The sequence below is a fragment of the Rhea americana genome, unplaced genomic scaffold, assembly GCF_003343005.1.
Source record: "Rhea americana isolate MKP2758 unplaced genomic scaffold, rheAme1 scaffold_155, whole genome shotgun sequence".
NCBI lineage: Eukaryota > Metazoa > Chordata > Aves > Rheiformes > Rheidae > Rhea > Rhea americana.
This window is the reverse complement of record NW_028185650.1, coordinates 217,982-244,583: the sequence shown is the minus strand read 5'-3', so window position 1 is coordinate 244,583 and position 26,602 is coordinate 217,982. Positions and strand designations below refer to the sequence as shown.

The 26,602-nt window shown below is 37.5% G+C and overlaps 1 protein-coding gene across 6 annotated transcripts in view; it reads right to left on the bottom strand.

Annotated features, from left to right (window-relative positions):
• Window positions 1–26,602, bottom strand: part of SIPA1L1 (signal induced proliferation associated 1 like 1) — a 198,703-nt gene that overhangs the window by 87,163 nt on the left and 84,938 nt on the right. Inside the window, exon 1 of one of the 6 annotated variants that reach the window (XM_085299807.1) lies at window positions 25,938–26,006. The exons of the other annotated variants lie outside the window; for them this stretch is intronic. The gene's annotated coding sequence lies outside the window, so the exon portion shown is untranslated. Of the gene's footprint in view, window positions 1–25,937; window positions 26,007–26,602 lie in introns of those variants that run through there. 6 annotated transcript variants of the gene reach the window in all.

Genomic DNA, 26,602 nt, shown 5'->3' with positions numbered 1-26,602 from the left:
AGGATAGGAAGTCCACAATAGCATTTTACATCAAATAATTTTGAAGTAWTAAGTAAAATCACCTCTATTCCATAGTGCTTACTGAAGTTTAGTCAACTKGGGAAACTCAGTGCAACACACACATTATGTCAGTAATCCTTGTTAACTTTTCCTAGTAGAAGAATTTGCACAAGCATAAAAACTGAAAATTGGCAGTTTCTCTGACAACAGAAAAATGAGAACAATGAAAAATGTTGCATATATGAAAGCTTCAGCTATTTGTATCACAAATTCTTACTTGAATTATAACACAGAACAAAATCCTAGGAGGAAAATATTCATTTATCAGCCAATTAAGTTATTATATGTAGAAAATAATGTCTAATTTCATAAATGAATTTCTCAGAGGAGAAAAATTCAATTTAATCATTAGAACTGCTTGACTTGATGTGGTTAGCTATTATTAACTTGATCTTTTTCTTTCTGAGATTAACTTCATCATTATAATCGAAGACAAGTTAAAAGGTTCATCATTCASAGGAAGTTTTCATGAACTGAAAGGTTATTTGAAGAATAACATTTGATATTTTACTAGTTCTCAGCTTTACTTTCACTATACTTTGAGGAATTGTTGTTTTTTGTTTATGTTAATGGGATTTGTGAAAATTGTCAGAGCTGCACAGTGTGCAAATAGAGTCCCCTGAGTGTTTCACCCAGGTAATTTTGTCTCCTTCCACCCAGATCTACACTGCACTRTGAAATTTGCCACTGACTTATGTGTAACTGCACTTCTACCTTTTCCTCCAAATGATTCATTGTTCGTTAACCCTCAGAAGAAAACAGTTGTTCTCGGGAGATACGGCGCAATCTGTTGCCACATACAGAATGACTACCTGCATCGATCTGTTGAGCTTTACCAGCACTTTATTCTTAAGTTTGTTCCCTGCTGTGATTCACTTTAARACATATGTTTTATTAAAATCAGTTTAACCTTGCAGAGGTTAAAGTCATAACAGTAATTAATTTGAAATCACTAAGCAGACACTACGGTCAGTTTTGGCAGCCTTGCAATACGCCTTTTGCGGGCGGACAAGCTTAGTCTGCCCTTGCTGTGAAAGAACTGGAAAGCGCGCGGCCACTCTAGCAGTGACCTCKAGCAGCGCCCAGGCTGAGCTAGCACGCTGTGGCACTCAACAGGATTTGCAAGCTCAGATTTTGGGTCATGCTAGCCACGGTCCTCAACACCACTGGTCAGCTCCGAGCACGCTAAGCCAGCTCACCTCTGCCTGGAAAGCCAACATAGTCACAACTGTAGAGTCACATGCACGGTCAGTCAGTGGTGCAGCGTTCGTTACAACAGGATGGTAAATAAGATGTTGTAAAAGGTGTGAAATTGAGACACGTAAAGGCAGGGATGGTAATTCTGTACCTGTGYATCTGAGCACACTGTGCTCAGCTATGATTTTCCACTCGTAATTCCATTATTCTCAACTTAAATGCTAGAGTATCTCGAGCCAGAATTACATCCCCTGTTTTTACATCTATTTTGTAATCTAGTAATTCAGAGTAGGCTAGCACAATACTCAAGGCATAAATAACTTTTGCTGAAGCACAGCCTGTTAGGTATCCTTTTAATCAAGTCAAAAAGAGAGAAAACACTTACGTGGTTATTCCAACTTCAACTCATTTCCCATTTTGGTAGCAGTATCACTCCTTAGATAAGTAAAAGCAGAATTCCTTTACTGAAAGCTAATTTACAAGACCAGAACAGGAAAACAAACAAACAAACAAAAAGATGCTGAGAGACCTTCCTGTATTCTGTGCATAACTCWTTCTTTCTTACTAGAAATATCCCAGAATAAGACAGTTAACAGCAGTGGTTTATTTTTATGAACTAGGACTGACTAGTGCTTGGTTTCTAGGATGCAACTTTAAAACAGAGCTAAAGCATGATAGCAAAATTTTCCAACTCTCAGAAGCCATCTCTCAAGACAGTAAAGGTTCTCCAGCAACTAAAAAGGAGAGTTGCACTATCTCTTCCCACCACTTTTTTCTTTTTTTWAAAAAAAAGGTGTTTCTTTTGCGCATTTCTCTTCCAGTTTCTTGATTTGTTGTTGTTGATATCTTGCATCCCTCACTAATAGGTCCTGAAACAGACTGACTTCTCYGCTGAAGACCTTACAAGCGTTACTTACCTGTAAAGTGTCTCCATTAATCATTGAAAATAACCTYTGATACTGCAAGACTGACTTATGAATGGTCCCAAGCCAAAATCCTAAAGTTTGATTTTTGAGATGTTTGCCCGAGCCTTTCTAGCTCAGATACTATAACAATATTTTTATTCTTTTAGTAACCCTAATATTTAGAAAGTTTTCCCCAAACCRTTTTATTCCTTTTATCCATCACTGCTGTTGCTTTTCCCTAAACTCAAGATTTGCCAAAAGAATTCCAAATAGTTGTTTTGCTGTCTTCATGAAAAGTCATCCAACTTCCAAATCTTTCTAGACTAACATTTCTCTATAGGTTCATTGATTATACAGTCATGTGTCTAGGGGAAAACCAAGAGCAGCTTTTTACAAGTTGATGTTAAATCTTACCTAAGATTTTCAGGCTTTATTTCAAACCACCTTTGTAATTACCATCTGCAGAGCGTTCCATATTCACACACATTCCTGAACATGCTCCTGCAGCTATTGCTCCTGATTTAAAGAGACTGTTGCAGCACAGATCAGAAATCAGCAGCAGGGAGACTGTTCCTTAGGGTCCCCCCACCCCTCCCAGTTAGGGCAGAAGGAGAAGGAAGTAGCACAATTTAAATGCAGGAACGTAAATGGCAGGACTGAAGTATACTGGGAACAGGGTAAGAGAAGGCTAGGGAAGTGAAATAAAAAAAGAACACGGTGTATTTTTAAAAACAACACTATCTTATTTATTACTCATTCAATTCTACATTCAAYTCAGTATTGTTAATTCCATCAAAGGTTTTATTTTGGGGCTGGAGAGGCAAGAAGAGAGGGGAGATTGTTTTCTGGTGACAATACATGATTTTTGACAAATAAGAAAATAAGGCAGAGATTAAAATGTAATGATTTCCAGAATATTAATGTCCTATTTAGGATACCTGGAACCTGATGCTTTCAGGTGCYCAGGTAAATATACTTCACAGGCTCAAAGTATGGCTTTTGATTCTTGGATTCCCAGCCAAAAAATCACAGAAGAATTTAACTGGAAGGTATTGCTGAAAGATACCTGGTTTAACCCTCCTGTCCAAAGCAAGCCCCATCTCARAGTTAGACCCGGTTGCTCATGGTATCTTTTAGCGGAGATTCCACCTATTCTGGAGCAGCTTATTTCAGTATTTGTTCATGGTGAAAATTTCTGTTAACTATTAAATTCATAGTGACATTTAATTATTTTTTCCAAGTTCCTAAAAAAAATGGATTTAGGACTGTAAACAAAGAAGGATTAAGAGTTTCCAGTGTTTATTATTACAACACTGATGAAGTGATCTTGTGCATCCCAGCCTGCCACACTGGATGACAATCTAATGGTTTTACGCCCTTAAGCTTTCCCAAGCCAAAACAGATTCAGTCCTGTACCTAGCTGTCATGTCCGGACATATGTTCATCAGCACGGGTGAAACAGCATTTCACTTCAAAATTACAAACATCCTGCCACCTCCAAAATAAACCTCCTCTCTTCTTTCTGCCACCTGCTTCAATGCTTCCTCCAAGGCTTTGTGATTAATTCACCTGTCTGGAAGCCTTAAAAACTTAAGGCGATAGTTTGGACTGCAACTTCCAAACTTGGCAATTTACACTTTACCTACAGCTGGAGTTGCAAAGCCTTGCATTAAAAAAAGCTGTCTGACAAGGAAGTCACCATCGTAGGCATTTTTGGCTGAACAGGACACAGAGCTGAGCAATTCAGATGTTATTCCCGACATAAAAGCCTTGTTACAATACTGTTAGAAAACAGGTAATTCCATGCTCTGAGCACAACATAATATACAATTTAGAAATAATTTCCAAACTTAACTAGCATTTTACCTTATATGAAGAAAGTCTCCAAAACCTTACACTCAGCAAATAAAGCACTTTACTTCGTACAACAATGCTTCAACATTTCACTTTATAAACATTTATAGTTTTGGACAGCATTTTTCATATCCTGCTAGTTGAACAATTTTCTTTTAAAGATAAGGTAAAAAAAATGGCATCTCTTGCCATGATTAGCAGATCACTTATCTTCAAGGAACTCAACTTTTTTGGTTAACTCTTTCAATGTCAAACATTGCACTATATTTACAAAGCTATAAAGCCATGAACATTGAAGAGAAGAGCAAATTATTCAAAAGAAGAAAGGTTCTATGATCCAAGCATACTGTATCTAGGTTAGGAGAGGGAGTTCTTCACTCYCCCAAATTATCTCAGCATCTCTTTTTCCCTTTTCTGATACAGCTCCATGAGATGGATAAACTTTACACTCCTTTCACCTGGAGCACACTTTCCTCATGATCCCCACATGCCAAGCTCTTTGTGTGTGAAGCCAGCTTCCTGACCCATATAAAGGTCTCCTGTCACTCCTCATTCTTTCTTTCTGGTCCCATCAGTGATTCATCATCTCTGTGCAACAACGTACCCAGAACCTGCTCTCTCATCTACACCCCTCAACCCCCATGTGACATGTTCCCCGCTCCTGCATCACCATCATTCCACATCCCTCACTTCCCTGAAGCGCCCATGTTTTCCTACAAAGACCCTGCCCTTGGCGGTTCTCCCAGTCCCCACTTCTCCTTCCTCCAGGTCTCCTGAGCACCCCGGTACACTTCACCAGTTCATTCCACCCCCAGCTGCTTGTTCTTTCCCCCGCTACCACCCTCTCCAAGCCTTCCTTCAACATCAACAGATAATTTTGCTGTGCAGTGAATCAGGCTGGAGCCCCCAACRGCGCAGGACGAATGCCATCAGTCTGAGTTACAGACCTCACTTTGCTCGCTCACCAAAAGCTACTCAAAAGACAATCAAGCATCTTATCAATCCAAATATCATATCTGGAGCTTTCAGTTAACTTATACACATTCAATACATCCCTATCTACTGTTTTGAAAATCCAAGTTACATTATTACTTCAGTCTACATACAGTCCTTACACATCAGAAAAACCCACAGAAAACAATTGAAAGTTGTATGTTACATGGAAGTACATACAATTGGATGGTAAAAATATCGAATACTATTTTAAAAGTGAAAAATAAGTTCAAGTTATTCTTAAAATTTAATATTTTGCTAAAATGGCACAGTTTTTTTCCTGTCAGAATGTTCATTGGGAAACAAGYGATCACTGATGACTTGTACAGACTAGTCTCTGCTGATGCTTAACACCCAACTCAACGCAGCATCAAAGTTTTCACAGCTAGGCTCTCCCCTGGGGATTTTCAAATATAGCAATGCCTTATGTTCTGGCTGTGTGCTTTGAATATACTATAAAACTATTTATGTTTGGAAAAGCAGGTAATRAAAGACCCTTGATCACCTGCACAGTCAAAATTTCATTCACCATATCAGAACACTTGATTAATCTAAATGGTAATTCTCTATGGGATCTCACACAAAGTTAAAATACACTTTGCCCTACAAAGACATTTTATTTTTGTTTACAAATACTTATATATTTATTACATATATTTTATTTCTGCATACAAGTTTTGAGAATACTACAGGCAACCGTACATATTTGTTACATATTTTGGTTAGTTCCACTCAGACTCAACCACAGGGATCATCCCACAAACCAAAAAGAAAAATCATCTTAGGCTACRATTTGACACACATACTGTATATATCTAAACTTAAGAGGCATCATAAATCCACCAGAAAAAGCTTTTAGGTTTCCAACTCTTTATACAACATAAACAAGCATGACAGCACAGATYCCTGGGGAGAAGTCAGTTTGCTATTTTTGAGAAAACACATACAAAGCTTTTTGTCCTTTGACAACCACATGTATTAAGCATTTATTTTCCAAAACATCATCCCTACAACTGCAAAGGAATAAGTAGCCCAACCTCCACGTAGGATTCCTAAATAGCTTTGCTTGTTAATTTTCTTTAGATGCTTCCAATGTCTAAAACTAACACAAACATGCTTTTAAATAAGCATCCAGTAAATTTTGATGTGAAATCCTAGCAAAAAATATACCTGCAATCTGTAAGCAACTAATTTCTGAGCACCAGGCATCTGGTKATAAAGTTGAGTATATTACATTTGTCAATGACATCACCTTAAAAACTGAAAGAGTAGCTTGAAGTTTTCAACGTAAAATCAAAAGACAGATGGATACACCAATTAATAGCTCTAAAAAGCTAGTAGGGAACAGAGTACATTTATACAAGCCCTGTACTTCACTAAATTAATGAATATTCTGATCGTACTCTTCCTCCATATGGAAAGGTACATGGGGAATACATGGTAGAATGGTTATACACATCAAATTATTATTCTAAATCTAAAATGTCTCAAGTCCTATGAAAGGTGAATGAAACAATTAGGAAGCAGAAAAAGCCCTAATAAAATATGCAGTTGCTCAGTAGAAATCTGTGTGCTGCAGGATTGCAACATTTATGGTTTAGAAAACAATAAAAGCTAGATACAAATATTTTCATTGACTCATTTCATTGCACTAGGAGTGGGTGTTCAGGCTGTATTCAGTAGACCTAAACCAAGTAGTAATTCTTTAACATAATGAAAACCCATTTCATGCTTTCCATTAATTAGAAATACTCTCTTACATAAATTCCTCAGCAATGATCAACAAGATGTTACCCTCTGATCTCATCTCGCAGATGCATTACTTACTTTAATGCACTGCTATATGTATGTACATTTCTGACATACACTATATAACAAAAGCAACTAAAAACATCGAGTTGGGCAGACCTTAGGTTTCTAAGATACCTACCAAACCACTCAGTGAAGATGCACGCTCATCTCTGGAAGTTACAGAGGGACTCCATAGCTACCTGGCCGTATGTATCARCTCCTTAATACTGACTGTGAGAATTTGTGTAAAAATCCCTGTATTTTCAGGGAGAAGCAGCCTACAACACCAAGGCAGTCAAGCTGACGAAGCAAAACTGAAAAGAAGGTGCAAGGTAACACTGACACCTATAAAACCTACCTCACAATTCAAATAAGAATCAGTCTATAACAAGCACACACGGAGACCAACAGCGCTGGCACTTCACCCAAACACCCCGAAATGCAGCAGAGCAAATCATGTGAATGAATGCTACTAGTTATCTCGAAGCAAAACCAGAGCAACTTAGGGCTCTCTGACCTGCCCATCTGAACATGCAGATACCCGAGGTTTTGTAACACACTAGAAATTTTTCAGCTGTCCTTCTTGACGAATACCAGGGAATTTGTTGTTTAGAAGATTTATTATCTTTTTGGAAAATTGAGCAGCAGAAATGAGAAAGACGCACCTACTGCTCCCCGAGTCCCCAGTACAGCCCAGCACGTCAACCTGGGTTTATTTCATTAAAAGCTTATAAAGTATCATGCAAAAACCTATTTGTCTTGTGTGACTTTCTCCAGCTATAGTCAGTAATAGCAAATATCTGCATCCGTTGCTGGTTTACACGCATGCATAACGTTTCATAAAATGAAAACAGATTTGAAATCATTTAGATTCTAACACTAAATCTTCACGAGCAAATTACCTACAAAAAGTACGTGTGTGGGTGTATTCCTGTTTCACTGCATCAACAGCTTTAATCAGCCTTGCATACTATTTCTGATTATAGTTCATTACATAAAGTCCCGCTGCTAATARCTCAGTGACTTAACCCCTTCTGGAAAAGGCAAACATACTGCTTGCACCAGCTTTCCCCCAGAGGTGGGCACCTGGGGGGCAAATCCATCTGCACGCGTGACTTTTTACAAAGGTCAACAGCCAACTTTAAGCCATGGGACTAGCCTGGGCCRTGAATATAAAGGCTCTGGCTTCCTGCTACACTGACTACGGCTACCTGTCAAATCCTCCTTAACCCAGTTTGCTAGCGAAACCCACAGTTCCTTGTGGAGACTCCATGGAAAGACGACCTTGAAGGCTAATGCATCCAGCCCCCTCCCCTTGTGTGCACACAAATGGAAATGATTCCTACTCTGCTAGCTGGAGAATCACCTCCTCTTCATAGTCTCAAGGTCTTGCCTGGGTTCTCAGGAGCTTTTAGCAACGTGAGCAGCACTTTGAGTCCAAGTAACTGCTCTTCTGTTGGCAAGGATGTATTTTCTTAGTTTTTATATTACTTTGAGTTTTATATATATGCTTTTATCACTTTGAAATTGGAATATTATCATCAATATCACRTATTATTTAGCAGATTATCTAAAATCTACCTGAAAATATTTGCAATGCTGTGCAATTGCTGGCAATTTCAGACACGTTTCAGATAGAAGAGCCATTGCATCTATGCTCCATAATCTGCTTGTTCCATTTCAAACATAAATCTGGTCTTGATTTCAAAGACTGAAATGATGTTATGTCTCCTCACAGTAAGGGTAACTATGCTTGGTGGCACTGCAACAACTGAAATCAACTGATTTGTTTGAAATTGCCACGAGAAAGCAAACTGTTCAAAGCCACGTTCAATCTTTAAAGAAAAAAATGCTCATCTATGCCAATTATGACAATTTTGGTAGCTGTAACTAACATATTAGCACTGCTAATTCTTCATCACAAGAGTAAARTTTTCTGTTGGTTAAGTAAGTGCCAAGTATATTTTGACAAACATCCTCTAGCAAAACATACCCCCAAAACACGATCACTTCTGCTCTGAACAGAAGCGGGTATCGAAGTGTCATATGTAAACCAACGTTTTGTTTGGGTACAGCCCTGCAGGCTTCCGGAATTCTGTTTCTACACAAGATTTAGAATAGTTTTTCATTGCCATTATTTCATCAGTGTCGCACAGAATGGCAAGCTTACCTTTGAATCGGAACAGAAATATAAAAACAATCCTTGCGGCATGAAAATTTAAAGGACTTTCACTTCCAAGCACTGGAATTTTCAGAATTTCCCAGGCTCAATAAAAATAAAGATTTTCAACATATGAAGAACCCGAGCACATAGGGGAATCAGAGCTTTGAAACATAAATTTATCCTGTCACTGATGGAAATCCTCTTCAGTACCTACATAAGTTTAAGTCTCTAGGATTTTTACAGAAACATGCCAGTATAACTAAGCTCAAACATGTGTACGTGGCTGGGAGAGAGGACGGGGGGAGCAGGGGAAATCAGACCCTGTCAGTTCAATTTGGGTTGTAATTCTCACTAAACCTCCTCTAATCCTCAAGCCTGCCCTGAGCACAGCAATGTGATTACAGCAGATGAATCTGTTTGGAGTAGGTCAAATGCAGCAAAAAGCTGTTACACCTAAGAACAGTRCGGCTAGCTCTCCAGATACATTTTTTTAATACTTTGTCTTACATCCTAACCATGTAGTCATTTTTTTTTCCAAATCCAGTGAGCCAAAAAATTGATTTTTTGAGTAGCAAGAGATAGGAGGAATAAAGTAAAATTAAAAAAAAAAACTTTAAGACTGCTTAGTGAGCACTGGTTTCTAGAATCACAGAAGTGCTTCAAAGCATTAGCTGTTAAAATGCCAAAAGTTTTCTTCTGTGTAAAGCTTTTATGGCAATTCCTGCTCACTCATACTTCCTGAAATCAATTTACTTTCATCACTAAGTTGACTTCAAAACACCATTTTAAAGCCTACTGCTCAGGCAGCACCTACTCACAGTACTGCCTGTCGAATCACAAGCAGTAAGGATTTTGCCCTCTTGGCAACCTGCAAGCGTACGCAATCGCGTAACAGGAACATAACTAACAGGAGAYGGTAATGGCTAGTTGGAGGGGTTTGCTTATGGCAGCAGGAGACTTCATCTATACTCTACTGAGTCTATGGGATGAGTAAGTGCTGAGGTCCACCAGGTCTGCTCTGAACTGCCTGCTGAAGGACATGGGCATCCCCTCACTAATTACAGGAGAAGCCTTACTGAAATCACCCTCGCCAAGCTAACGCTRGCTTTCCTGAACAGCACCGTCTGCCTGCTGCTCCCAAGCAGAAGACCCTCCTGAAAAGCCATCTGGGGTAAGAAGATCTAAACCAGAAGCAGAAAAGAGAAGGACAAAATTACTTATGACAAAAATTGAGATGATCTCAATAAGGAGAAAAAGTACAAAAAGGTTGGGCYGGGGGAGACTAAAACACAATAGCTTTCTTTTAAATATAAGCAGCACATAGCTTCACTGTCAGCTACGGTAGATATTACAAAGTTCCCCTCCTAAAACAGGAAGGAAAGCTTTGGATTGTAGATAAAAAGTATCTTACATACAAACCCGTATTATCAACGCTCTCTTGGAAAAAGAAAAAAAAAAAAAGAAAAAAAAACCAGCCTGTATCAAGGACATAGCAGATCCTACAGGGCTGTGCACTGCTACTATTCCACAATACTGATTCAGTAAAAAAATTTTTAAAAAATCAGTGATGTTGAAATTTTATAAATGAAGTGTATGATAGTGCACTTGGAACAGACCAATCTTGCCATTCTGCAGAACAAAACTGCTTGAAAACTTTCCAGTATCATGATAACTCCTCACTGTTAAAGTCAGTGCATTAACCTCTACTATTTATTTAGCTTAAAGGGGGAAAAAATCCCACAGTTCTAAATATGGAATGAGAAAATATTTCAACCGAAGCTATATGCAGAATGTCAACAAGGGAAAAAAAGCTTGGTGAGAGGGGAAAAAAACAGAAGACACTAAGCTGGATAAAAAAAAACACGTGGAAAGGATGTTGCATTAGGGTTAATGAATATGAAAGCATAGTCCACAGATCTCCTTCGAACGCTCCTGAAAATGACTGCTGTAATGAGAGATTACCACATCTGGGAACCATAGAAAACTATAACCTTGAAAATATGCAATACACACAGTTACATGATGCTAATGTTTTCTGTTTTATTCCATTTTATAGACTAAATGTGACAATTATTGTTCCTCTGAGAATTAGGTTTGATTTAACCTGGTTACATATGAAATGTGTGTGAAATATTCATGCTCCCAGTACAGATTCAACTTTTTTTTTTCCAGGAACATAATATTTTCATTCTTCAGTTCTTACTTCAACAATCCTTGTGTTTTCATTTAAATTACACATCCAAAGCCAATTAAGAAATCCGYGAACGTGAAGAACGTGAACTTTCCGAACTTTTAAATGGATCACCAATTCTTAGTCTCAAACGCTGTTATCTCAAATTTTGTCCTCTGAAAAGAAATGCAGCTTTTTAAGCAGTACGGCCAAGGTCAGGCTATTTTGAACATCTATCGATACTGCTGGTCTGAAATTTGAGTACATTCAAATACAAATTGACATTTTCAACCTAATGAAGCAATTTAATGCACACACATTTGAAAAGCATCCTCAGTTGCCCTATCAATACCATATATATTATTTGCAGCATAAAGTATGCAGAAACTAAGCATCTTCCAGCCAATTAACTTAYTAGTAGCAAAATACCCTTAGCAAAAAAGCCTATGGCAATGGTGTTTCAGCAGCTTTCACAATATACACTTTGTCTACAAAGAAACATTAGAACCARCATACAGTAATTTACCATACAGGCATATAAATGAATGCAATATCTAAATCACCACTGAGAAAAACAAACAGTGAAGAAAAACCTCACACAAGTAAGCTAATAACAATTTTAGAGTTGGGGGGTTATTTTTTGCTCTTCTCTACACCATTTCATAATCTATTGCACAATTTAAACAGCAAAAGAATGAGAATAAAGATTAGCTTCATTTTTCAAATCTGGTATGAAGAGCCAAGTTCCTAAAATAAAAAAGGCAAATTTTTGCTCTTTTTTTTCTTTTTAACTGATATAGTCACATGCTGAAACAATTCAGCAGTTGAAATGGATGTAGCTGAACTACCACAAAAATACCTTTATCATCATTCCTATATAGGAACAAGCTATGCRCAAAGAGCTATATCCATACTTGTGAAAAGCACGGTATTAGAGAAAGGAACTCCTATATTCTTTTTTGAGTTGCTAGTAATATATAATGGTATAATAAATCTGATAAGTAGCTTAAACATGCTGACTGATATYTAAAGGAAGTGAGAGAAGCGAAGCGCTGTATTTCTAGGATACAGATAAAATGTTATTTTAGACCCAAAGCATCCCTCTCCCGCAGAGAAGCTGTACTAGTGCATAACTCCTGCAGCTAATGATCAATAGTTAATCAGCAGAGGAGAAAATAAGCAGAGGGAAGCCTTTAGGGTATACAGAGAAATACTTATGCATAATAAAACATGCTTGTATTAAACAAAAGGCAGAAGGACAACACTTCAATTTAAAAAAATTTGCATAATCTAGAGATCTAAATTTAAAACTGTTATCATCCGTATCACTATTCACACCAGAACACAGCAGACACTACATATCTTCAGTATTTTGCAGTTACAAATCAATTCACATACAGTGTAGAAACTTCAAGAGACTCACCTGCCCCCTTAGGAGTTTTGAGAAATTGTTTGAAGTCTATTATTTTCCCCCAAATACTCTCAGCTTTCAAGCTGAAGGGTGATGACCACAAAACCAAGGAACACCACAAAAAATGCAGTTTCTACAAGTGGCTTTAAAAGCCTTGCTATAGAATAAGAGAAGAGAAAAGAGATAAGACTCCCTCTGTTTATATTTAGAACTTGACCTGGTGATCTTTCTCAACAACCTTAGTTATCATGTGTTCCCAAGAAACAGGGATGTCTTTTTGAGGGCAGATCCTTATGCAAAGAGTCTAAGCATTAATGGGTTAAGAAGTTCAAATTAAATTTTAGGCCCATAAGCACTTGGCTTTAAAGCGAACTGCTTTGTTTTCAACCCATACTCACACTACTCTTCAGCATTAAAAAAATCTTTACAGGAAGAACTTGAATGAATACAATTTATTTTCCAACTTTTCTAACCCTTAAATACAGATGTGGGGATTAGATATGGATGACAGGTCTTCTATTGTTAAAAAAAAGAAATTAATTTTTAGCATGACTAAGGTGAAATTCAAGTCAAACAAAATCCCCATTTGAAATAATCACTTTGTACACAACCAAACCAAACAGTATAGACTACATATATACATCGTTAGACCCCATCTGACACACTGTTGTAACAGAATGCTGTAGAAACGTATTAAATTCTTCAAGTAGATCAAAAAATGTTAATCACTAGAAAGCTGATGTGATCAACAGGCTTTTTTTGGCCGGAGAACACACTGCTATGGTATGCAGCAAGCTATGCATTGCTTCTATACTGAAATCATTAGCTAAAATAAAACCAGGCTTCTTACCAGTATGGCTTTCTCTTTAAGTTAGAAGTCCTTTCTTCATTTCTTTTTACTTTATAAATAGGAAGGAAAGGCCACATGTTCAACCATTAATACAAGACTGAACATCTAGTGCAAACTGACTGGCAAGTTGATCTTTCGACTAAGAAATAAGCATGCAGCTACGTTTCAATGTATTTACACAACTTCGTTTTCAACTCTTCCCATTACCTCAGAAGACTGTACTTCTCTTTTCCCAAGATAAAGGGCCAAAGTTAATCTCTATATCCATAAAATATTTTATGGCGTTAGCTTTATTCCTCAGCAGAGGAAATGGGATAATCACAGCCTGGAAATGCAATTACCCTACACCAGTGTGCACAGAGCATTAATAAAACAAGAACAACATCACGGTTTATTCAATTCTAGTAAAAGAAACTAGAGTTTAGTCAGTGGCTCTGAGGAACTGCAAAGCAACTGGTATTCCTTAGCTTGCTCCTTCTCCAGTAAAAAGAATCAAAGCTTTTTGTAGCAGACAAGCAACTACTCCGATTTGTTCATGAAGGCAAAAAGGAAAACAGTTTAACCTCTTTCTCTATTATTAGAAGAGGAATGTTTTTTATTTCACTAAAGACAGTAGGATAGAGTGGAAATAGATTATTAGGATTTAGGGGGGTTGTTGGTCTAAAAAAAAATAAAAAATAAAAAAATAAAATAAAATAAATGAGCAAACAATATCTTTATAAAATGGCCCAAAAGAAAAAAAATGATACGCCCGGTAACCTCAGAGTAAACTAGATAAAGAAATTCGAAGAATGACAAATCTGTCTCTGGCTGTGAACAAGTATTTTTACATATTGCAATAGATAAGCWCACATTCTGAACATTAAAATCAACATGTGATTACTCATATTTGATTAACCTAATGAGATTCATAACTTGTAACCTGTTTCAAAAAAAAAACCCCCCAATTCTGTATGAATACGTAGATTTTTCAATGTGTTACTAGAATTAAAATAAATGATAAAAATGGTATTACAACAGACACATCACTACTCCTAAGTATCATGCCATCCTCATTATTTGTAGCTTTCATTTTCATTTCTTCTGTACTATATTTTTTTCACAGTGTATCCACTGTTTAAGTGGCAGGAAACAAGAAAGTTCTTAAATAGTGATATTTAAGATAGATTCATGGATACGTGGATGAGGAATTTGCAGTGGGGAGAGAAAAGGGGGAACCACACTGAAAATGAAGAGCAGCATGGAATCAAAATATTTTTGCAAAAGTTAGAGAAAAATATGATTTGCTCTGGGTTAACAACTGAGAAGAAAATTTACCACAGAGATTCAAGAGATTCAAACARGTCCCTTACACCCTTGAAATCTTATTCAAGGAACTCAAGTATAAAATTCAAGTAATGCACCGCCCTATACAGACCATCCAATTAATACTCACATTTACATCACACTAAAATTTATAAACCACATTTGTATCTGATACCCATAGCTCTGACAGCCAGACAGAAAAAGTAGTGCTATAACGTAGTTTGGAATAACCTGTAAGTATAGACTAAGTTCTGTTTCTCCAGTTTCTTACAAACTGTAAACTTAGAGGACTGCACGTTTTGCAAGGTCCTGGAGCTGGACTGCTCAGCAAGCCCGCTCTTTACCAAACAGTTAGTGCTGCAATAGCTGCTTTTCAGTTACAGAAGTTGAGACAATTCTGACCTGCAGGAGAGTATTAATTCCAATTATCTCCGATTCCACTGCCAAGAAGAGTTGCATCATCACAGAGTCATCTCCAGTGAGACTTCTTAACTTCATTTCTGATTAAGAGTTCCCCGGTAAGAACTTAGTTTTTTTTTTTTTTTTCTTTTTGGAAAACTTTTGTCCTGTGTGGCTATAAGCTTTCTCAGTATCCACATGGATAATACAATTCTGTGTAATAATCCTCTTGGCAGAGGTAGGACTAATGGAATTGATAAAGTCTCCTGTCAAATATAATCTGCCACAGAGTATCTACAGAAGTAGTGGCAGTTTATCCAAACTACAGGACTACAAATAGGTATATGCAAGTTAAGGAGCTGAAGTAAAGGTGAAGCTCATATTCTGCTTTGTAAGATCTCCCTCTTACCATCTATCTTAAACTCAGTAATTTCTTTTTTAATTGGCTCTAATGAGAAATCAAAGATACTTGATGAGTTTCTATGCAACTTTTTWAATATAGAAAGCTGTAAACTTGAACTTTTAAAATAATTCAAGTAAACTCCTCAAACACCATTGGTTCAGCAAAGTGAAATGAACTGAAGAGGAGGAGCGATGAAGAAAGCAACTAGGTAAGTAAGAAGAGAACTTACAGGTCTGGAAGGAAACTAAGCCACCACCTCACTCCCTGCAGGCCCGCCTTGCACTACTGACCACTGCCAAGACCAGCGGGCCCCAGGTACCTGCCCAGTCCCCAGGCCCTCCTCTTCCCACTGTGGCCACTCAGRTAAGGAGTGGCCTCTTGGTGAACATTTGAACCTTCCTCTTCCACCTAACCACCAGTCTTCACCAAGATTTATAGTATCTTGAGAACTTTACTCCTCTGTCCAAACTGGCAGCTAGTTACCACCCAAAATTGCTGAGGGCTTTTTTCTTTSAAGAAGGATTGCTGTGTAGGCAAGTCCGATCACGTTACCCTCACTTCCTTAGGAAACTCTGGCTAGAAGTAGATCCCTACGAAACCTCCCCTGAAAAGTGAGCTGGAAAGCAGGGAAAAGGATTTATATAGTACAAATTCATGTATGTTTACAAAGAACAAGATTTATGCCAAAAAACACAATCTAGCAATGCCAAAAGAAAGATTGAAATCTTTTCAAGACAGGACTGCTTTTCACACGTCTTTAAAATGCAAAGCCACCGGTTGCCAACCGGTGAGAGTGAAGGGGATCCCACCCAACAGCTGCTTCAGCAATTGGGCTCCACAGCAGCCCTTTGCCAGCTTTGACAATTACTCCCACACGCCCCGTGAGAGACTAATGGTTTGCTAAAAATAAAACAGAGATTAGCATTTACAGTGAACTGCCTAAGATGCACACTATTTGACAGAAGGTGATATTAAATCAACCTTGCAGTGTGCTGATGCCCAGATTTTCCTTCAAAAGGATTTCCTTTTATATCTAGAGAGTTGGAAGTCTAACTAAAATGRTAGGATACGATTTTTTTGGTGTGTTTCATTATTTCATCTGTCTAAGCATATAACAGCAATGACTATGCTTCATATAGTGGAATAATTCAGTAGCAACATCAAGTCTTCTTGTTCAGCAATGGCTAAAAGCTGAAGTAGTCRAGAGAGACAAATATGACCAAACAGAAGACAAAACAAACACCAGCAATTCATGACGCTTTCATCATTACGTGCACCTCACCTTTAGCATCCAGATAAAGGCTTGCAAAGATGTTGGGGGTGCGGGGAAGGGGGAGGAAGGAAATACCCTCCTAAAATGTTCTGAAGATGATATAATTGCCAAAAACATCAACTGGTATCTTGTATGTAGGCTACAGATGAGTAAGACAGAGCTTCAGTCTTCCAAGCAAAGCGTTATTGTTTTTCTCAAAATCGAACTGTCTTTAAATAACTGTAGCAGACCATAAAAGCAACCAATATACAAAAGAAACTACTTCTAAAAACAACACAGTTAATTATTTCTGAAAGTAAAAGGCTAAGATGACAATTTTATATAGGTTTGCTAAGATTCTGCCTCATGTTAAATCCTAACAAAAAGAAACAAAGAAAATTATCATCTTTTCTCAGCTACAGAAGAAGAAAAAAATGGTCTCGTGTGATGAGTCGGATGTTTTATATTAAAACATAACCTTGAATTTGGTTTATGGAGGCAAGCCAAATGAACTCGATGCTTCCAATCTACAGGACAGCTTAGCCACGTCACACAGAAGAACTGCTTCACGACAGTTACTCTTAAAAGACAGCGCCCACTAAACAAAACGATTACCGTTCTACCTGGTCAAGTCGGTTAAGAAAAGAAATTTGAGTTTTAAAAGAAAAAGGAGAAATTATCATGGATATCTGCTGAGATGCCTGACAATTAGCAACAAATGCATCTTACTGTGCATCTAGCGCACAACAGGTTGCTGGTGTCCTTGTTGGAATGTGAGAGCAGACAGAATTTGAGGAAAATGCCAGGGATTTCATAAACGAGGGGTAGTTTGTCAGGGGGGTTGAAATGGGGCAAGAGACCTCCAGGTGTTTTAGAAGCCTGGTATCACTGGAAGGATAAAAAAGCTGTCAGTTGGGAACAGGCAAAGACCACCTACTGCAGAAGAAAGTAGGGAAGTGCTGGAGGTTCAAAAGACAGCAAGTAAGATTTATAATTCACCTGACTAAAAACAGAAGTGTTACTACTTATCTCAGTGCAGCGGGGATTCGGTTGTGTTACACTGATAATGCTGTAAAACAGGAAGTTCTTTCAGAAGAAAGAATAAATCATTTCAAAACCATGTGAGAGTTGAGACTTTTTCAAAAGCATTTTCTAGGCAAGAAATTCATATCAATTATAACACTGAATTGTGTTTGAAAATGCATTATTATTCTGCTTTTCACACATCTCCATCAAAAGTTTTAGACAGTAAATAYGAAGAAATACTGGAATACTGTAGAAATGTTCTTGACTATAGTCAACAAGGACTTCCTGCTCAAAGGCAGGTCTAAGATGACCACACTTCTAAATGTAATACAAATTTCTCTTTAGCTCCAGGGAGAACTTGTTCGTATGTCCAGAAATGGACATATATAATTATAAAAGGGAACACTGTTCAAAAATAATATGAAACAAAATAATGAATATTTATCATTAACAACCACGGAAAAAAGGAATCTTTCCTTAGAGACAAGGCTCAAATGAAAGATGGGAGGTACCACATAAGAAGGATATTTAACCTCTGCAGGTTTTCAATCCCACAGAAACTATTAGGTTATTTATTTGTACCTCAGCATTCACACTTAGGCAAGCACAACCAAATGATCTGCATTAGTATCCTACTAATGCCTCCTGGTAGTGAGCCGTTACTCTTGATTAAAAATCATTGTGGGTGCTACAGTCAAAAGAATAAACCAGATCACACACAAATCCTGTACAAACTATATGCAACTTAAGTGGCAGAACAATCAAGTTTTAAAGCCAAGTTCTACATTTCATGGTTTTCCTTTTCAAATCCATTCTATTAAAAGCACAATTAAAAAAATTATTTGGAATCCCCAGAACAACAGGAAAACACAAGGTACCTAGCCTGCAAGGTCAATATTCATATCTCTATAAAAAGAAATACTCTACAGAATAACTGTGTAATCCAAAATAAGACAAGCTACATTCTAGGTGAGAGGAAGAAGTAATTCAAATTTAAATTGATTAACTTTGCTCTTATTGCCACAAACACTTCTTTCCAGAATGGGGGGGGGGAGGAAATTACCACCAGTTTGTTGGCAATGAATGGCTCCCACACATTTATTTAGCACTCATGAACAATAATTTGTCGATTCTAAAGCTTGTACAGATTCCAGCTAATCTGTCTCTCCCTTATGATAATACTGACATGTGCCTCATGGCACTGAGATCGCAGGTGTCCTACTTTACAACAGTCAAAAGCAGCATCCCCCAGCAGCGCATGAGGATCAGGATCAGGTCTGAGGTCACTTGAGAGAACTTGTTTCTTACGAGTTCATGGGCCCTAATAGGCTGCATGCACAGTGCTGAGCCAACTGACCAGTGTCCTTGCAAGGCTGTTATCTATCRTCTTTGAAAGGCTGTGTAGATCAACGGAGGTCCCAGACAACCGGAGAACAGCAAATGTTGCACTCATCCTCCAAAGGGGCCAAAGGGTCCATCCAGGTAACTACAGGCTGCTCAGCCTCACTTTGCTCCCTGGGGAAATCATGAAGCAAGTCACATTGGAACACATTTCTGGACACACGAACAAGGTGATTAGGAACAGCCAGCAYGAATTTGCCAAGGGTAAATCACACCTGACCAACCTGATCACTTTCTGAGGTATGACCGGGTCTGTGAATAAGAAGCACCAAATGTCTTTTTTCTCAACTTCAACAAGGCTTTCAACATGGTCTCTTATCCAAGAGAAGGAGTTATGGTCTAGATGAGTGAACATGAATAAATGACTGGGGGGATGGCCAGGTCTAGCATGGGACCCATCCTGTTTAAGAGCTTCATCAATACTCTGGAGAAAGCAAGGTGCACTCTTGTGAAGTTTGCAAATGCCATCAAATTGGTGGCAAGGGAGGGAGGGAGAAGAATCTTGTTGATAAGCGTGATCTAGACCCTGATCTCATAGCTGATCCTGAGCAGGAGGGTTGGACTCCCGACATCCCTTCCAACCAGAACTCTCCTGTGATTACAGGCTGACTGGCAGTCAGCACTGAACACTATGGGAACTATGACACACGCACAGTAACTACTTATAACATTTTTACTGTGCAAGTGTACAGACTCTTAGCACCTGAAAGGCTTATGTAAGATGTGACATGCTTTCAGCAGCAATAGGTTATATTCTGAAATGAAATCCACAGCAAAATTAAAAAGAAAATTTTGCATCAGTAGCTAAGAATCAGACTAAAAAGTTGAAAAGTTTGAACTTGAAACTACCAGCTACATTGCAACTCTATAGGTTAGGCATTAACCTATAGATTACATTAAAGACTTCAACACCTTGAGATGAAAACAAAATCAATCAAGTGGAACATGAAATAAACCAAAATGTTGACAGAGCAAAAACAATTTAAGAGTAAGCATAAAGACAAATTCACCTTGATCCTTATTGCTAACATTTCCCTGAGACTGTTTTTTCCTGTTTTTTCTTATCTTAAAAACCATAATGGGAACAACAGGTAGCCCCCTATACCAAAGATTCTAAATCTCAAACCACTAAATCATTTTTGTCTCCCTTTGCCATCCAGATTATAGGAACACTCCATACAGTTCCACACCATGTCTTAGGTGTTCCTCTAAAACACTCCAACACAGAAAGACACTACACCACATGAACAGCAGAGGCAATAGATAGTATGCCTGGTAGCACTTGCAGGAAAGCCAGTAAGTTGGCTCAGAGAATAAGATTTTCCTTTCCTCTTCCCAAATTAATTATCCATTTATAGACAGGATTGTATCTTTCTTTGAGGAAAAAAAAGAAAAGAAAAAGAAACGAAAAAAAAAMCATACAGGCTACAACTTAAATTCACCTTCTAGAAGTGAACTGTAACAAAATATGATGTTTTGAGCAGAGCACGCTTGCTTGAAAGTCTGAAAAAATATCCCAAAATGAAAAAAAATCCATATTACAGTTAAGCCTCAAAGCGGCTATAAATGATGGATTTAGGTATTAAGTCAAGCTTTTTGGATGCTAAGAGGAAAAGTCTGAAGCTCCTAAAGCTCTGAGAAAAGGAGACACTGTGATGGTTTAGACGCAAACCATTTGCGAGCTGTCAAAAAAGCCACGTAYACCCTTCAACAAACGGAACGGCGCACACAGCTTGCAAGAGTGATTTAACACGTGGAGGGGAAACTTGCACTTTCATGCAATTCCACTGCCAAATATGGCATAACTAAGTCTCAGAAAAGGTTGGCAGCAATGGCAAACTATGTACAGCAGATTAATTTTAATTTTTGAAGCTGAGGATTACATGACTCACCCCATATTCATCATATTTATGAAGACATCATTCTGCTGTCAAAATGTCTGCTCCTCAGCTTCTGCACTCTGCATTAATCAAAGTGCAAAGTTTGCTTTCTTTTATAGAGAAATAACTTAGTGTTTTGGCTTGAAGTCTAACTAGCTCCGTCCTTTGTGGAAGTCTGAAGTTCAGCCAATACAGCACTCTATCCACCACAAAGTCATACAAAGAAAAACAGATTTRTTTCCCACCATGATACTCTGCTCCATTCAACAGTAGTTGGAACAAACTGCTATTAAGTTAAATCTGGTAAACATTTGTGCTCCCCCTCACTTCCACAACTGTTTGCTGACCAGCAACAATGGGTTTACTGTTTTAAGAGAATTATTTACAGTTTCTACCCTAAYACATGGAAAGGCACAGGAAATAACATGCAACGGGGAATGGAATATACATAGGAATCTACTTCACCACTTCTTTCGGAAAGGTACTGAAGAATGGTAATCATCTCTGCTGAGAAGAGCAGTCTGAGCTAAGCACTCAAGGTGCAATATATGACAATGTCACAGCTATGTAAATTCTAGCAACATGTCAGATGGATTAAGACTTTTCTTTTCTGAAAGGCTGACATCAGGCATCCTTCATATGTCCTTTCTTGGYCTCAATCCAGATTTCCAAACTGGTAAGTGCTAAACCACAGGCTAGCTGGAGTATAAAGAATAAAGGAAGATGCTATTCTTAAATATTTCACTGAGTTTATCATTTCAATATTTTAGTTTCAGAAAAAATCCATTAACAGAATTACCACATTGCTCCTGAGCAAGAGGAGGTCTTATTCTACATATTATTAGGCTTTTAAATATAAACAGAGAAACTAAAAAAAAACCCTCAACATGCATTTTACAATTACCTAGTGTTGTTATGGTAACTAAATAAGTCTGGAGAAGCAAGAACAAAAAGGAAAAAACAGCACCAAATCCTCCTGTAAGTTCTGCAGATGTATTTTTCTCGCCCATTGTAGATTCAAACGATGGATAGAAGCATCACTAAGCATCACAACCTCCCTGAGACATTGGTAAACATTTTAAAACACCAATGGAGATGCTGAAGCAAAATCTGATTCCTCTACAAGGACACTGGCTGCTCCATGACACCATGGTGCCCCCTAAGTGGCTCCAAGTGCCCTCTAAGGGGCTCCCAAAGAATGWCCTCCTCCTCCTCATGCAGTTTCTCTGGACCCACAGCTGGAAAAAGCCAAAAAACTCAGCCCAGCTGAAAGGAAGCAAAACTCTTCTCTTGCAGATCCTCCACAGAGAAAAAAGGAACAAGTCATGAYATCTCTTTCCATCCTCCACATCCCTGCTTCCAAACATTATGAGGAAATTATATCAATAATCCAAGAAAACCTGAGGAACAAAATAAACAGCAAAGCAARAATCTGCTTTGCAAGAATTGAGATAAAGAGTTAAGGACATTCATTTCAATATATTTCCATATATATGTATAAACATATATATATGTATATAGCAGCTGCTTATGGATAGGGACAGAAATGGATGGTTTTAAGCAGCAACCACAGGTTCAAATATTAGTTTTAAACACTCAAAATGGTTCTGGATTGGCTAAGAGAATTGTCACAAGGGGGAGTCCTTTTTGGTATTAGAAACCTTAGGTTTTAAGTTTGGTATCTCTACAGCAAGTTTCAAAAAATTTCTCATGTATCAGGRATTTTTTTCTCAGTTTTCCTGGACATGGAGGAGAGGGTATGAGATGAACAGTAGGGTCAACACTAGGAATCAAAAACAATCTGTGGAGACAGCAGCTGCTGAAATACTGGTTCAGCTCTCAAGAGGCTCTCTGAGTAAATGCAAGCATTGGTGGTTTTTTTGAAGCCTTGTGAAGATGACCATACTTCTGGAAAACTTTCATCGGGATAACAACAACATCAAATCCCTACCAGCTTCTTCCTAGCGTTAAGCTCCTACTTCAGGTAATAAGCAATTATAGACTATAGCACATATTTTTTTCAACACACACACCCCTCATTATAACAAGTAAGATTACTAACTTTGTCAAAAATGCACTAGTAAATGATTTTAACTGTAAAACAGGTTTAACTGCTGCCTAGCATATGCTTTACAAACCAGCTTYTTCAGTCAGCTTTTTCTAAAATATTTTCTATAATGTCACATACTGTAAAYGAAGTTTAGTACTGAATGTACTAAATAATGAGACAGATCGAATCCCTAATTGTGACCCTTCTAGGGTACTCTAGCAATTAGAGCTCTGGAAAATRCTAATGAAAATGCTGATGAAAAATATAACCTTGAAATGTAAAAATAAGAGATGATTATTAATAGAAGGCTAAAGTCTCAGTTTACATAATACATAGAAGAACAGTAAAGTCAAAGTCCACTTGTATCAACAATATGTTCAAAGCTTTATCTAGGTTGATAATGAACATGACAAATTCTGAGTATTTTTCAAGTATTTTGTATCTAGAAGACTTTATTTTTCAGGACCTTGAAATAAGCATTTAATAGTAATTTGATATTACCAGAGAAGYTTTTTTTTCACCTGACCATTCCTTAAACCACTATAGGTTTATGGCTTTCTCCTCCTTTCTTTCTAGAAGTGAAAATAAAGACCAAAATATAAAGTGCTAATATAAAACTTCCATCTCTATGGTAGAATAACATCTAGCACAATGCGAACCTAATCCTAGTCACTATTTAAGAATTCCATGGAAACAGCCATTGTGCAAAACTCACYGAGGATACAAATACATTCACATTTTACATTCACTATAACACAGTTTATTTTGCCTCAGGTTATTTAAGATACTTGAGGAAAAGGATAGTGACTCAGGAGTGAGTAATAACACAGGTACCAAGAGTTTGACCTTGTTATTGAAGAATATATTTGATAAATATTTCTGACTGGAGTTGAACTTTAGCAAAAATGTTGCATTACCAAACCCAAAACTGAAGAACTGAAAGCATCAGATATTTTCCATCTCCTGGACTCACAAGATCATGAATGTTGCATCAGCTGYAAAGGCAAACAAATTCTTTGACTGTTGAAATACAGCTATTATCAACATCTGTCTCAAATTTTGTTAAACAAGCTCCAGATGAGAGAGTTCTGGAAATCCTTTTAGATCTGCTCAATAGGGCCTTCTAGACCTTWGAAAATCTAACATTTTAAATTTCAGTACAGCACATAACTGGATTTCAAACAGTATCAAGCGAAAGATGAGGGGAAGCAAGTGTTTAACTTGACATCTGTTCAGTAGTCCAGGCAATGATATACACACTAAATCACACAAGGTAAATTAAGCAAAGCCCACTCACTATTAAAGTTTTAACTCAATCCATTAAACTGTTACTGGGTAACCTTAATATTCTCTCAAGTTACTGCTACTGACCCAAGCTCCCCAAAGACACAATCTTACTAAACTATTTTCAAAGAATGAAAGTGGTTCTCAAAGCTCGGGAAGGCTCGTATAAGTCCAAGGGGGCGGGGGGAAATCAATAATATGGTTTCTGCCCACCATAAAAGAATCTATTCTGACTACTCATCTTCAGTCAATGCAGTCCCACATTCTAACTACTTTACTACTTCCCCATCGCTTGTAAAGTGATAGGATTTTCCATTTGAAGTATTTTGAGTATGAATTCTTTATTCCACTAGCCATTTAATTTTTTTAAAACTATTTATAGTAAACACCACTTCCAAAAAAAGACTAACATAATTACTTACTTCTCAATACAAATAATCATCAGGAAAAAAGGGYTAAGCCACTTCAACTCAGTAATACATAGTTACTAAAACCCACACCATGTAAGGGGAGCTGGGTTTAGAGTGAAAATAGTACTAATCTCAGTGAATATTCATCCCACTACATGACTGAGAAAATAAAACTACTCTAAGATGACTCTGAAGTGAGGAACAGGACATAAAACTCAAGGGTGTGAACAGACATTTATCCAACAAAACAATAAAATAAAATCAGAAAGCACTCAAATGAAACCCCAGAGCCCTCCCATACAGCATTATGMGAGTCACCTGAGCCACAGCTCCCAGGTAGCTCCTGAGTAACTTTGTACAGATTTGAAAAGCAAAGCAATCTTTTTCAACTCACAGTTACATACAAACAACTATATCATCTTAAATGTTCCCCAAATCAACATTTTTCAAACAATGTTCATGTTTAGCACAGCAAGACTAGAAYAGAAACTGCTTTTAAATCTGATGCCCAATTACCAACAGTTTACAGAAGAATTAACTTTGTATCAAGCAAAACATCTGAACACAAAATAGGAATTACATAATYAGACCTGAAATACAGTAATAGCACACTATACACTAATGATTTTAAAAATATGTATAGACGCAAACATAGTACAGAACAGCCCCCTTTGGAAAACTCATTAATCAACTCAGATAGTTGACATTTCAAGCAAACAGTCGAATTCACCTAAACAGCAAGCRCACGCCCCAGTGAGTAATTCTGCACTCAAAGTACTGAGCAGCAGCAAGAGCTGAAGCACAAAAATCATCAGGTCTGCATTTCAATACTTACAGATAAATATTCCTCAAGAAAMAAGCAATAAAAGTAATCATCATCAAAAGGTCAGAAACGATTTAAGCTTAGCGTTGCAAAGAGAGAAGTCCAAAACACAGTGGCAAAGGAAGTATGAGATYGACAGGGTAACACAAAAAATAGGGCAGAACTCCAATCAGGCAGCAAACTTTACCTAGCACATCCAATATGCTCWGGTCAGGATAGCAACAGCACAGCAGAAAATGAGAAATGATCTGGGTGGTGATTTATTTAGAAGATACAGCATTGCTTTCACGCCAATATAAAATACTTCACCTCGTCTGTAGTTGCTTTCCAAGGCTTTTCCATGTAATAAAAGCTACTCTGATTCCATATGTATTAGAACAACAGTAGCAGAGATCTGGAAGAGAAGCGTATTCAGTTTAACTATGAAGCTCCAAAAATGATTAGGGCAGCAACAGAAGAGAGTATTAGGTGGATCAGTTAAAATGCAGATACTTTCAATAGCTAAATCTCAAAACCACACAGTCATTTAATCAAATAAGTTAATTCTCTAAATTTACCAAAGTTTAGATCATCTGAACYTCTGAGAAACAGAGTTTTATCCATTATTTATAGATTTAACTAAAAATTGAAGTAATTCCATTCATATTTCCCTTCATTTTGGCCATATTTTAAAATAATTATTTACACTTCTGTTTAGAAGAGATAAATTAAACATTTTGGCATGGACCATAATTTTTGGTTATGGCATTTACAACAGAACAAGTTATTGTCACATCTCATTTTTCCTAATGTGCTATGAATAGTACTGCGCATAGAGACAACTGGAACAAATACAAAGTTACAGTACYGGTACTACTGAACCAAATGTCCTCGCAAATGGCTTGTCTATTCAGTACCATCATTAAAGTCATCACTGAATTTATTCACAATTTATGCATCTTCAGGGATTAAACTGTTTACTCCAACACACCACA